Source organism: Diadema antillarum, unplaced genomic scaffold, assembly GCF_040938485.1.
Source record: "Diadema antillarum isolate AM-2024a unplaced genomic scaffold, OU_Dant_1.0 seq00000915_RagTag, whole genome shotgun sequence".
In the NCBI taxonomy this organism is placed as follows: domain Eukaryota; kingdom Metazoa; phylum Echinodermata; class Echinoidea; order Diadematoida; family Diadematidae; genus Diadema; species Diadema antillarum.
In genome coordinates, this window is record NW_027271769.1 from 434,443 (window position 1) to 448,072 (window position 13,630).

Sequence of the window (13,630 nt, forward strand, 5' to 3'; positions counted from 1 at the left end):
AAAAGAACAAGAAATGAGAAACAAAATGTGACCTGCTACAACAAAAGGATCCGAAAGTCGGGGGAGGACAATTTTCTGAAAATGGCATGACATTATTCCCTTACGCTTCCACTTTAATCTTATGTATGAAACAACTTATCTTAAATTTTATTAGCGCATGTCGAGGGGTTTAGGAAATCAGCGTTTCAAGAAAACCGCCTTTAAAGATTTCCTTCCGACGATAGCATGATCGAGGGGAGGCAAGACAGTTTTCACCGCTTGACAATAGAAGGCATGCTCTCAGCAACCTCAGCGATGTCCATTCAAGCTTATTAGCGCCGTGTATGCACAACCAATCAGTAACTAGGATGCCACGCACTGACTATTAAGATTACTCCTTCGTTGCTAGGGGCGGAGCCAGCTGCGGCGTTAAATCCAAAGCTTTGGACACGCTTCTGTTCCGTTGAAAGTCGGAAAATCATGGCCTAGAAAAACGCTACTTTCTTGCCTTTCCTTTGACCATTAAGCTTCACAATTTCGGCAGATGATAGACAATGCATTAGACTGCAGAATTATGCCAAAGCAGAAATCTGATCGTTTTGACCGATTTTGATGATCTGACTTCAAGCTCGATTTTTCGGCTTAGCCGTCAACGACTTTAGGATCCTTTTGTATTAGCGGGTCACAAATTAATAAAAATGTCCTGTACAGGTTGGAATAAGGTAAACAACTTCAAAATAATGCGGAGCAACAAAGAGCAAACATCATGGCTTTTAGAAAAAAATACAAACGCAGGAATCATAGAGAAGATATAGTTCTTCCACCAAAAAGAGCTCTTCTGCCCTCTTGAATTCAGTTTGATATACTTTCCAAAAATGTATCTTTATTAACAGGTATTGTGCCCACTTAAATGGAAATTGCCAAAGTTATACAAATTTATAAGAAAGGCAGAGAGGATTGTTGGGAAATTATTGACCAATATCGCTTCTGTCCTCCTTTGCTAAATTACTTGAGAAGGTGGTTTATAATCGTTTAATTAAATTTGTAAACGAATGTGATATTTTAGCTGATAATCAATTCGTGTTCCGCAAAAAACAAAAACAAAACAATACAAAGCATGCAACCACCCATGCTATATTACTACTGGTTGAGAAAGTTGTGAGAGCTATAGACAAATAGTCGCATAGAGTTGGTCTCTTTCTGGACTACTCCAAGGCCTTTGACACAATCGATCACGAAATTCTTTTGTAAAAACTAAATCATTACAGTATTCATGGAAAGGGCCTTGGAGTGGTTCAGAAGTTATCTTACCGGTCGGACTCAATTTGTTTCAGTGAAAAATCTTGACTATGAAATAAAATCGATTTGTTGTGCTGTTCCACAGGGCTCCCTCTTTGGTCCTCTTTTATTCATTTTATATATCAATGACTTCCGGAACTCATCCTCTCAGCTGTCTTTTCCTCTGACACAAATCTTTTTTATCCTCACTGGGATCCTCACGTTTCGCTCGATTCTTTGAAAAATGAACTTCAGTTGGTATTTGAGTGGATTCGGGCAAATAAATTGTCGTTTAATATAAGACTAATTATATGGTTTCCAGTAACACAATAGAATCTCTTCCAGGATTAGTATTAGTGAATGGATTACAGTTAAACCAAATAGATTCAACAAAATTTTTTGATATTTATATTGACAGCAATCTTTCATGGAAAGTACATTTTGATTATTTATGTAAATTGCTGTGTAAAATTGTTGGAGTTATTCACAAACTGAAATATCTCTTCCCAAAGCCAATTGCATTCTCTTTATACAACTCTATTATCACTTCACTTGAATTACGGAATATTGGCCTAGGGGAATTGCTCAAACACTAAAATCGATTCGTTATTTTTAAATACAAAGACCTTGCGGATTATAAATCGTGCACATTTGTTGGATCACACTGATCAATTGTTTGTTTTAAGTAAATTGTTAAGCATTCCTGATTTGTATTTGTATCATGTTGGAATTGGTGTGTATAAGTTGAATATTGGCGATCTTCCTAGTAAGTTTTCCTCAGTGTTTGTTAAAGCAGCGATATCCATACTTACTCTTCAAGAAACAGTGAATCCTATCATTTTTCCTCCGTTCGTACAGTTTTAGCCCTCAAGACAATTACTCCGACCCGCCCTTCTTTCTGGAATGAGTTAGATTCTGCTCGAATCAAGTTCTCTAAGTTCCTTTAAGTAAAATCTTAAATCCAATTTTCTAAAATCCTACGTATAATTATTTTGCAGTGATCGCTTGACAAATTTCTGCATACTCCAAAGATGCCTCGCTCGGATGACTTCATTTGTCTGATCAATTTGCTACTTTTCTTAGCATTGATACCTTAAATTTAATCATGAACATCATACAATACCTTGCACGTTCCGTAAATTTTATAATATTCTCGACATGTTGTATTTTTGCATGTTTTGCCATCTTTTACATTTATATACTGTTCTAAAAGCCTATATTATATTTTTGGAACCTACATCGTACAAGCTTTGCTTTTTAGTGGGTTCCTCGTATTACACGTCAATCATATGTCCTTATACATTTGTGCATTGTTGTTTCAAACTGACTGTTGTGTTAAAAACATTTTTATTTTCTAAAATCAAATGGAATTTAAAACTTGTATGAAATGTGGAATATGGAACATGAATAAAAAGAAAGTCAGATCAGAGATGTTAACATTAAATGTTTGAAATAAAGCACAGACAGAAAGGAAATAATACATCCTTATCCTTTAATATTCGGTTTTGTATCAAATTAGCCAATTCATTTCAATTCATTATTGTCTTCACTTCATTCTCAAAGTACAACGTCGAAGTGACATCTGTGAGTGGTTGAGATTGGTGTAAATTGTTTTTAATCAAATTGTCCGATTTTCCTTAAACTTTCACTGATGTGTTCAACTAATATTGCTGCTTGTGTTCAATCCGCATTTCTCTTTGGGTTTGTGTTTTATTTAATTTCGAAGCTTCTGTGTTTGCCTATAGCGTCGAGCTCATGGGCTATATGACTGGTGAACATTTGCTGTACGTGCATCCGTTGAATATATGTATTGCGTACATATATAATAATAAATAAATCTTTGAGACTTAAATGGTACAGCTAACCCTGAAACTTGTTAAATATAAATGTTCATTGCACATACCCATTTGTTTCTAATGCTAGAACATCGACTGTATTGGACGGACACTTCCCTTGACGTCATCGAGTCCATACCGCCCGATAATCCAGGCCAACGTTCCGTCATCTTTCGTCTTGCAGCCACCTCCACACTTGACATCTACTCTCTGGGAATTGACATCTTTTATTCTGATATCTACTTTTCTGATTCCACAACAAACAGAGTGTACTGGATAGACATCGCCTCCAACAATGTCAACCAACTTGAAATAGATTTCCCGTCGCCAGCTATGATACATATATATACGGGTCAGTGTGTCAGGTCTTCTCAGTGATATTTAAAAAAGACAACAACATAGAACTAAACGATGTTATTTTGTTAGATCAAAAGAGAATAAAGCACGAACTGAGCCCATCAGCTGAAAGTGAATGGCCTCGTTACTTGTCCTCTACATTGCTTCACACATTTTCTTAGATGGACAATTCCAGCTGTAGAACTCATTGATCACCTCTTCTGTTTATAACCGATCATTAAGAGTATTTGCAGAGAGACTAAGAGAATTTGTTTTCATATCATTCTAATATCTAAGGAAATTCGGAACTTTAGCGTTTTCATTACAACTAGATTAAAGACGCGTTTTGCTGACAAAAAGCTTAAGTATTGATTCAAAAATAAGACACGCGTGCTTACACCCGCATTACACAAAAGCGTACTGATAGATAAAGTTTAAAAAGAAAAATAAAGACTGAACATGACCGCATTGATAATATTTTTTTTTTTTTCAAATAATCGTAAATTTTATTCTTCATCAGCTGATCCATATGTTTAATTTGGCCTTATGTAAGGGCAGGGTGTTGTCCCTCTGATTATTCAAGTTTTGAAAGGAATTCCAGTCAATAAGAAACGGGAGAAGGAAGATGTTAATCATTGCAGGCCAGTATCCCTGCTAACCTTTATTTAGAAATTATTAGAAATGTGGTTTACTCAAGACAATTTAAGTTTTTAGATACTTTTAGGATAAGATTTTTGTTTATCAATTTAGTTTTCGACAAAAACACAATCCATATCATAATATAATCCTTACCTCACCTGATTAAGTTTCAAAAGGTGCTGACTCAGTGGTGTCATTGTGTCTTCCTGTACTTCTCCCAGACTTATGACATGGCCGGCGCCACGGTTTTTAAAAATGGGGGGGGGGGGGGGGGGCTCTTCCGGGTTTCATGAGCAAACAAGCAAAATTACCAAGCTCACATGTTTCATTCTATTTTTTTTTTCGAGTGCCACTCCCCCCACCAAGGCGTCCGCCGGCCCTGTGTATTTCCATCATGGTACCTGTTAAGCACGATGTTCTTCAGGAATTCTTTCTATACAAAAGACTTCATTGACAATATAGTGACAATTCTCTACAGATGTTTGCCTCAATCGATGCGAAAATGGCGGTGTCTGTTCGAGATCATTTGCATCCGTGTCCTGTTCATGTCCGCCTGGAATTATTGGTGAATTATGTGAGACAGGTAAGAGATTGGGAATAAGCAAATGATCAATTAACATTAAAACAAACAAGCACAAAATCAGAAACTTCAACCATCAATTGGACTTGTGCCGGATTTTGTGTTAAGAAAGTTTACGGAGACAGATAGGTCTATACACTTACTTGAATCGAGGTTGATATGTTTAGAATAAAACAGCAACTAACAAACAAATCCAATGATACAACACTGTATACAGCATTACGAATGACGAACATCGACAATCAAAAATATTTGTTCATACCATTTGAATTTTGTTTTTCATGTCTCTAGCCAATCGCAGGAGGCACATGCGAATTTAATAGCTTTTTTACAACTTGTATCAAAAAGTATGTTTCGTTAAAGGGATGGTATAGTTTGTTTGAGATGAGGCTTTTGTGAGATAATGAGAAACCACCTGAGAAATATGAAAAACAAAAACATATCAACACAATTCTAAGGGGAATTCAAAGCTTATTTGATGAAAAAAAAGATGTTGAAATGGCTAAGATATCCACAAAAAATACTAATAAAAGATGGGACCCACCTTTTATTATAATCGCTTTGTGTTACTTTGTTTTTGGATATTTCAGTCATTTCAAAACCAATTTTCACCAAACAAACTTGTAATTTCCTCTTAGAATGGTATGGGTCTTTAACATTTCATACGTGGTTTCTAAGTATCTCGCAAAAAAAAAAAGAAAAAAGTTGAATCCTTATCTCAACCAATACTGTACCATCTCATTAAGTTGATTAGCAAATTACTCGGCTGGTAACACAAAACCTTCGACAGTGTGAAGGCTGGTTTCAGTTTTTCCAACTACTTATTCGTTCCACGGCAGATCTATGCGTCGATAGGTGTGTGAATGGCGGGACGTGTCTTCGTACTACTCAAGGAGTGACCTGTCTGTGCCCCGATGACTACGAGGGAACGTCCTGCGAAATTCGTAAGAAAATGACAGTGCAAGAATCGCACCTAAGTACATACTTCCCCTACAGTAACGTCTAAAAAAAGGAAAAAAAAAACTTAGGTTAATCAAAACCGTGTTAGATATTACAACTCATATATTTTCTTCTCCCGGTCTGTCTCTATGAAGACTGGCCTATAATAAAACACTTCTATGGCACTCTGTCATACACCTGTCCAAACAGTGATAAAATCTTCAGCTCTTCGCTGAGGTTTTCGAGGAGTTGATTCAAACAACACATGGCATTGACGATGTTCCTCCTTTGCAGCACCCGCTGCATGCTGTAAGGATTAGAACCAACACTTGCTGTCGTGCGGAAGCTCGGTGGTCTAGTGGAGATGACGCCTGGCTGGAGATCAGGAGGTCCTAGGTTCTAATCCTGCTATAATAGAGTATGTACGCCCACGATTATTTTATCATGGCTACTACTAAAACATTGATTAATTCAGTGCTTATTTACTTCGATGTAGGGAATTTGTCAATCAATTGCAATGAAAACATCTCGACGAAAGAATTTCATGAATTTGTATAATTATGCAGTACCCGCTCCATGCTATAGGACTTAAGTATTAGAACCAACACTTGCTGTAGGGCGGAAGCTCGATGGTCTTTAGTGGAGATGACGCTTGTCCGGAGATCAGGAGGTCTAAGGTTTGAATTCTGCTAAAATATGTACGCCCATGATTCTTTACCATGGCTACTACTAAAACACTGATCAATTCAGTGCTTACTTACGACGATGTAGGGCAATTTATCATTCAGTTGCAAATTTCAGATGAGTACAGCTAAATATCCAGCTACGAATGGTCAATCGCGGCGTTCGTAACATATGGCATGATAGGGGAAACATCGCTTTTTACCAACTGCTTTACACACCCAACCTCACTCATAGCACTCTTTACCCTTCGATCCTCATAAATATATTACCTAATAGAAGCAATATTTGGGATATCTAAAACCGCGGTACCTAGATTATTAGACATCTGTTGCAATACTAAGATCTTATTTACGGAGAGCAGCCTCTTGGGTGTTGCCACTGCTCTACCAGAGGGCCCTGCCATCATTATTACCCTACCGTTGCCAGGTACCCATTTATACACATGGGCCGAGAGGGACGTGGTGGGTAAAACATCTTGTCCAAGGACGTAAGTACTGGGTGGGATTCGAACTCGGGTCCTCCGATCGGGAGTCGGGAGTCTTATCCACTTTTCCACAGCGCCTTCACACAAAAAAGGGGGAGGGGAGTGTCAGCTCTTGGCTCTGAGGCTCTTTTGTACAACTTCAGCTGATTTACATGACAAACTACAGCATTTTTCATACACTGTCTATATCTATTGTTCAATATTTCTTAACTCTTCAACCAAAAGCACATTGCATGTGTTGCTTTGGTCAACTGCAGTCATTAAAAGCCATCAACTCATTCTATGAATTCTTCAATTCTCTATGCATGACGTGTTATTACCCAGCGCCACATGATTCTCTGATCAAGATTTATCCATGCGTCCTACTTGACAACGTACCAAAGTCTAAGCACATTCATTGTTTGCTATAATCTTGCATACAAGACTACGGCAGCAGCAACTTTAGGTCAACACCAAGTCAGCACACACAACACTCGTCCGTTGGTAAACTAATCATAGGCTCACACGTACGTGGACGACAGTATATTCAGAGTCACTGAAAACAATCACAATCAACCAGGGACAAATGCAACAGCTAGTATTCTTGCAAAAATATATCGATAATAAATGCCAATTTGACCTGCAAAATTTTCGGAACGGTGACCAAAATTGAATAGAAAATTAATGTCCATTGCCGCGCAATGCGTTTGTATCCCCCGGCACCCAACGGCGTAGCCAGGATTTGATCGGGGGGGGGGGGGCGGGAGGGGGGTTTCCCCCCTCCCACGGTAAGAACTTTTTTTGCATTTTGATGTTGTAAATGGTGTGATTTGATGCATGTTTTTGCGCGTTTTATCAAATTGAAACAGTCCCTCTTGTTTAAGGTAGCAATATATTTTCATGTCGATTATCATTGAACAATTTGGCTATAAAATATGGTATCATTTAAATAAATGTCTTGTATTCATTCTCACGCTTAATATCATGAACGGGACTGAACCCGAGCGAGCGGAACGAACGGGGGAGGGTGTGGGAAGGGGTGTCCCCCTCCCACGGTGAGAACTTTTTGCATTTTGATGTTGTAAATGGTGCAATTTGATGCATGTTTTTGCGCGCTTTGTCGACGTGAAACAGTCCCACTTGTTTAAATAAAGATCTAGTTTACCTTTGGGAGCAGTGATTTTAAAAAAATCAAAATATCGCATTTGATGCGGATGTGAAGGTCAGTTACATCACAAAATATCCTACCATGTAAAATGTTCTCAATAAAGCCTAAAATATAAGGAGATTTGAGTGTTTTTCTCAATAAACCGTAACTGTAGACGGTTTAGTCTGGAAACATTCTTATCATAACTATTGTTCACATTTTGTGTATGCAACAACACTTAACATCGATTATGCGGATTCAAATTTTTACAGTGGTTCTTTCTATCCCTAGCTTACATTTAAGAACTATTTTAAAGAACAGTAATGCTGGGTTTTTGTTTCATCTGCAAATGGTAAATTATGCCTTTAAGGTAGCAGTATATTTTGATGTAGATTATTATTGAACAACTTTCTTATAAAATGGTATGATCTAAATACACTTCTTGTATCAATTCTCTTCACTGAATATCATGAACGCAACTGAACCCGAGTGAGCGGAGCGAGCGAGGGGGGAGGGGAGGGTGTGGGAGGGGGGTGTCCCCCGCCCACGGTGAGATCTTTTTGCATTTTGATGTTGCAAATGGTGCAATTTGATGCATGTTTTTGCGTGTTTTAACGAGTTGAAACAGTCCCACTTGTTTAAGGTTGCAGTATATTCTAGTGTAGATTATTATTGCACAATTTGCCTATAATATATATAGTTTTTTGTATTAATTCTTACTCTAAATATCATGAACGCGACTGAGCCCGAGCGAGCAGAGCGAGCAAGGGGGAAGGGGAGGGTGTGGGAAGGGGTGTACCCCCTCCCACGGTGAGAACTTTTTGCATTTTGATGTTGCAAATGGTGCAATTTGATGCATGTTTTTGCGTGTTTTATCGACTTGAAACAGTCCCACTTGTTTAAGGTAGCAATATATTTTCATGTCGATTATTATTGAACATTATGGCTACAAAATGGTATTATTTAAATAAACGTCTTGTATTAAGTCTTACACTGAATATCATGAACGCTGCTCTGTTCAGCAATCAAACAGAAAAAAAAAAACATGCACACGAGGGTGTAGATAGGGGCATTTCCCCTCCCACACGAAGGTGATTTTGCATTTTCAGACCTTAAATTAAAGTTAAAATCACGGAATTTAGCTCTTATTCCGAATGTGCATCATCTGTGTGTACGTACAAAGTCTAGTGATGAAGAGCTTAGAGGAAGGGGGATTCGCCCTCCCGCTCGGCGGCGCTTTTGCGTTTTGAGAATTGAAATACAGCGATCTGGAGCACACTTTTTGTGGAAAATTCGGAAATTGTCATTCCCAAAAATGTACTAAGTCTAAAGTGGGTAACAAGCAATGGAATGGTGGCAAGATACCTCTCCCATATTCGAGGGAGCCTTTTTTTCGGTTTTAAGCTATTAGGACTGAAATTCAACAATCTGGCGCACACTTTTGTTGGAATATCTGGAAATTTTTCAATCAGAAGAGAAGTTTAGCAAGTCTGTGAAAGGAGATTCTGTATAATTTTCCGATTGCAGTTAAACGTTTTGGTGCACACATTTTGTGTCATATTTGGAAACTGTTTATGTTCAAAGTGTAGCCACAGTCTATTTCTATGCGTGGGGGGTATGGGGCGCCAAGTGTTCGCTTTAAAATTCCGTCCAAAAAGACACGAAATTACCTTAAAACTACAGAAATCATACACTGAAATCCATTTCGTTACAAAATGAAATTGTACAGACAATTTCGTAACAAAACAATTTCATTTTGTAACGAAATCTGGTTTGATTACAAAATTAGGAAGACAGTTATCCATTTTGTTACAAAATGAAACAACAAATTTTATTTTGTAAACAAAATCTCATTTTGTTACAAAAAAGACTTGTGCTTTTTCATTTTGTGACAGAATGACATGGCAAATATAATTTCGCAACAGAATCTTATTTTGTTTAAAAAAAAATCATTTCGTATACGGAATTGAACTACAAAACAATTTCGTGCACGGAATGGTTTTACAAACTGCATTTCGTGTAGAGGGTCTAACAGAACTGAACTACACTCCCTTTTGTGTACGGAATTGAACAACAAAAGTAATTTCCCTGTAAGGTACCATACGAAATGGATTGCGTCGCAGACGAAATGGATTTCGTTGCACACGGAATGCATTTCGTACCATATCAAATGGATTTCGTACCATGCGAAACAGATTTCGTGGTACACAGAAAGGATTTCATGTACGGAATGGCATTCTGTCAGTGCACACGGAATGCATTTCGTACCATATCAAATGGATTTCGTACCATGCGAAACAGATTTCGTGGTACACAGAAAGGATCTCGTGTACGGAATGGCATTCTGTCAGTGCACACGGAATGCATTTCGTACCATATCAAATGAATTTCGTACCTTGGATACGGAATGGCATTCTGTCAGTGCACACGGAATGCATTTCGTACCATATCAAATGGATTTTGTACCAGGCGAAACAGATTTCGTGGTACACAGAAAGGATTTCGTGTACGGAATGGCATTCTGTCAGTGCACACGGAATGCATTTCGTACCATATCAAATGGATTTCGTACCAGGCGAAACAGATTTCGTGGTACACAGAAAGGATTTCGTGCACGGAATGGCATTATGTCAGTGCACACGGAATGCATTTCGTACCATATCAAATGGATTTCGTACCATGCGAAACAGATTTCGTGGTACACAGAAAGGATTTCGTGTACGGCCATGGCATTCTGTCAGTCTCTGCCGAGTAAGGGATATAAGAAGGACGCTGATTGGCCGCCTTGTTGATCCGAGCAAGCTCCGCCCTATATTTTGCATATACCGGTACATGTGTACTTGAATGAAGGGTCAGACAACGAAATTTCGAAAGCCGGTAAGACTTGTAAGTTTATTATAAACTCTTATTTTTTATTTTTATTTTTTTGCTTTATAACAAATGCCTATAACTAAAGTGAATCGATTAACGTTAGGCCTGCACGATATTAGTGGTCTGATACGCTATTGGAAGCAAATCACTAGACATTCTTGTATCTGTCACTGCCACTGGCTTCCAACTTAACGTTAGTTCAGCCCCACGTGTATCTTTCTGCGATGGTAATTTTCTCCAATACATTAACATCAAAGTCCACTTAATACATGAACAAGGTTATCTTCAGATAAGCTTGTTCATGTATTAGGTCTAACTTCTTGGACATCCCCTTGAAACGTGTAGAACCTATTGTAATGTAGAGTTTGTACATGCTTCAATGGGATATGTCATGAACTTATATTTATGACGGTTTCATGAAACGCGGCCCTAACTTAGAAGGTTATCTTCAGATAAGCTTGTTCATGTATTAAGTGGATTTGGATGGTAATGTATTGGAGAAAATTACCATCGCAGAAAGATACACGTGGGACTGAACTAACGTTAAGTTGGAAGGCAGTGGCAGTGACAGATACAAGAATGTCCAGTGATTTGCTTCCAATAGCGTATCAGACCACTAATATCGTGCAGGCCTAACGTTAATCGATTCACTTTAGTTATAGGCATTTGTTATAAAGCAAAAAAAAAACAAAAAAAATAAGAGTTTATAATAAACTTACAAGTCTTACCGGCTTTCGAAATTTCGTTGTCTGACCCTTCATTCAAGTACCGGTATATGCAAAATATAGGGCGGAGCTTGCTCGGATCAACAAGGCGGCCAATCAGCGTCCTTCTTATATCCCTTACTCGGCAGAGACTGACAGAATGCCATGGCCGTACACGAAATCCTTTCTGTGTACCACGAAATCTGTTTCGCATGGTACGAAATCCATTTGATATGGTACGAAATGCATTCCGTGTGCACTGACAGAATGCCATTCCGTATCCAAGGTACGAAATCCATTTGATATGGTACGAAATGCATTCCGTGTGCAATGAAATCCATTTCGTCTGCGACGCAATCCATTTCGTATGGTACCTTACAGGGAAATTACTTTTGTTGTTCAATTCCGTACACAAAAGGGAGTGTAGTTCAATTCTGTTAGACCCTCTACACGAAATGCAGTTTGTAAAACCATTCCGTGCACGAAATTGTTTTGTAGTTCAATTCCGTACACGAAATGATTTTTTTTTGGAACAAAATAAGATTCTGTTGCGAAATTATATTTGCCATGTCATTCTGTCACAAAATGAAAAAGCACAAGTCTTTTTTGTAACAAAATGAGATTTTGTTTACAAAATAAAATTTGTTGTTAACAAAATGGATAACTGTCTTCCTAATTTTGTAATCAAACCAGATTTCGTTACAAAATGAAATTGTTTTGTTACGAAATTGTCTGTACAATTTCATTTTGTAACGAAATGGATTTCAGTGTAAGATTTTTGTAGTTTTAAGGTAATTTCGTGTCTTTTTGGACGGAATTTTCAAGCGAACACTTGGCGCCCCATAGGGAGGGGAGGGGCGGGCGAGCAAGGAGAAGGCGTGGGCGAGTGTTATCTCCATCCTTCCCGTACGATGGAGCTTTTGCCTTTTTAAGGTTTAAATTGAGATATCTCGTATACGCATATTTGATGGAATATATGGGAAATCATTCAAAAAAAAAACTGATGGGGGGGGGGACTGAGGGAGGAAAGAGTCGATTAAAAGGGGAAATTCCCCTTGTACATCGGGGAACTTTGAGTTTTCGGAATATAAGTTATAATTAAGTCTTGTGCACTCAGAATTATTAATATTTTTTTTAATCTAAAAAGTGTACTAAAGCTAGGGAAAGAGGCACAGAGGGGGAGGGTTTTGGAGGGGATACCCCCTCCCAAGCACGAGAGATTTTGCATATTTTGAATTGAAATTCAACGATCTGGTGCACACTTCGAGTGAAATATTCAAAAATTTATGATCTTATTTGATGAAAGGTTGAAAAGGAGACCCGCTTCATGTGTATGCATACACTATACACGCATTTTTTTTTCCGCCTCGCAAATCCCCGGTCCACATCTTTGGGGGGGGGGGGGGTGGGGGAACCGCCCCCATCGCCCCTCCTTGGCTACGCCAGTGCCGGTACCAGCATCAGCTTTTGCTTCATCTTCACGTTTGAGTGAGGGACAAAGATCCCTTCCCCTTCTTCAAATATAAAGGTTAATATTGTGAAGACTAGGCGCAGCTTTACAAAACAATGGTATGTGTATATATAGCCACTTTCATTGATAGACCCCATTCACGCAGTGAGAGATGCATTGTTCCTTCACAATAACATGCAAACTTAGAAAAATTGCTATTTGGCATTGTTGTCTTTACAGTTCATGTGCTCTGTCATGCAAGACGTTTTTCAACATAATTAGGTAACAACTAATATTCTGCTCTCCATAGCTGACAATTATAGAAAGTAGCCCTCCAAAGTTGGATTACCTTTTTATGATACGCACTGGAGATTAGAGTATAATGAATCTGTATATCAAAAGTACTATCTGAAGGTTATGTTACCTGCATGCAGAGTGCTACAGGATAGCCGTTGATGCCCCAGTCACACGGCTTCTTAAAGAATGCTCTGCGTCTGGCGTTGCATCGTAAAAAAGTGTAAATTTTGACCCTATAAAAGACGGAACACGGGGAGGGGGGTGCAGCACTTCCAAAATCCATAGACTTGTAAATGATATCACGGTAAAGCTTCGTGCCGAATTTGAACAAAATCTGTCTAGAAATATAGCCTATAGGAATACCGTCCATCAACAATTATGACATTTGACCCTATAAAAGACAGAAAACTGGGGTGGCACGTCAAAAA

General features: G+C 38.4%; 1 long non-coding RNA gene across 1 annotated transcript; it reads left to right on the forward strand.

Annotated features, from left to right (window-relative positions):
• The first annotated feature begins 3,363 nt into the window (after window positions 1–3,363).
• On the forward strand, window positions 3,364–5,551 carry LOC139741280 (uncharacterized). The gene is made up of 3 exons (XR_011711611.1): window positions 3,364–3,444; window positions 4,546–4,650; window positions 5,487–5,551. It is a non-coding gene; the product is annotated as an uncharacterized lncRNA (long non-coding RNA).
• Window positions 5,552–13,630: the final 8,079 nt, after the last annotated feature.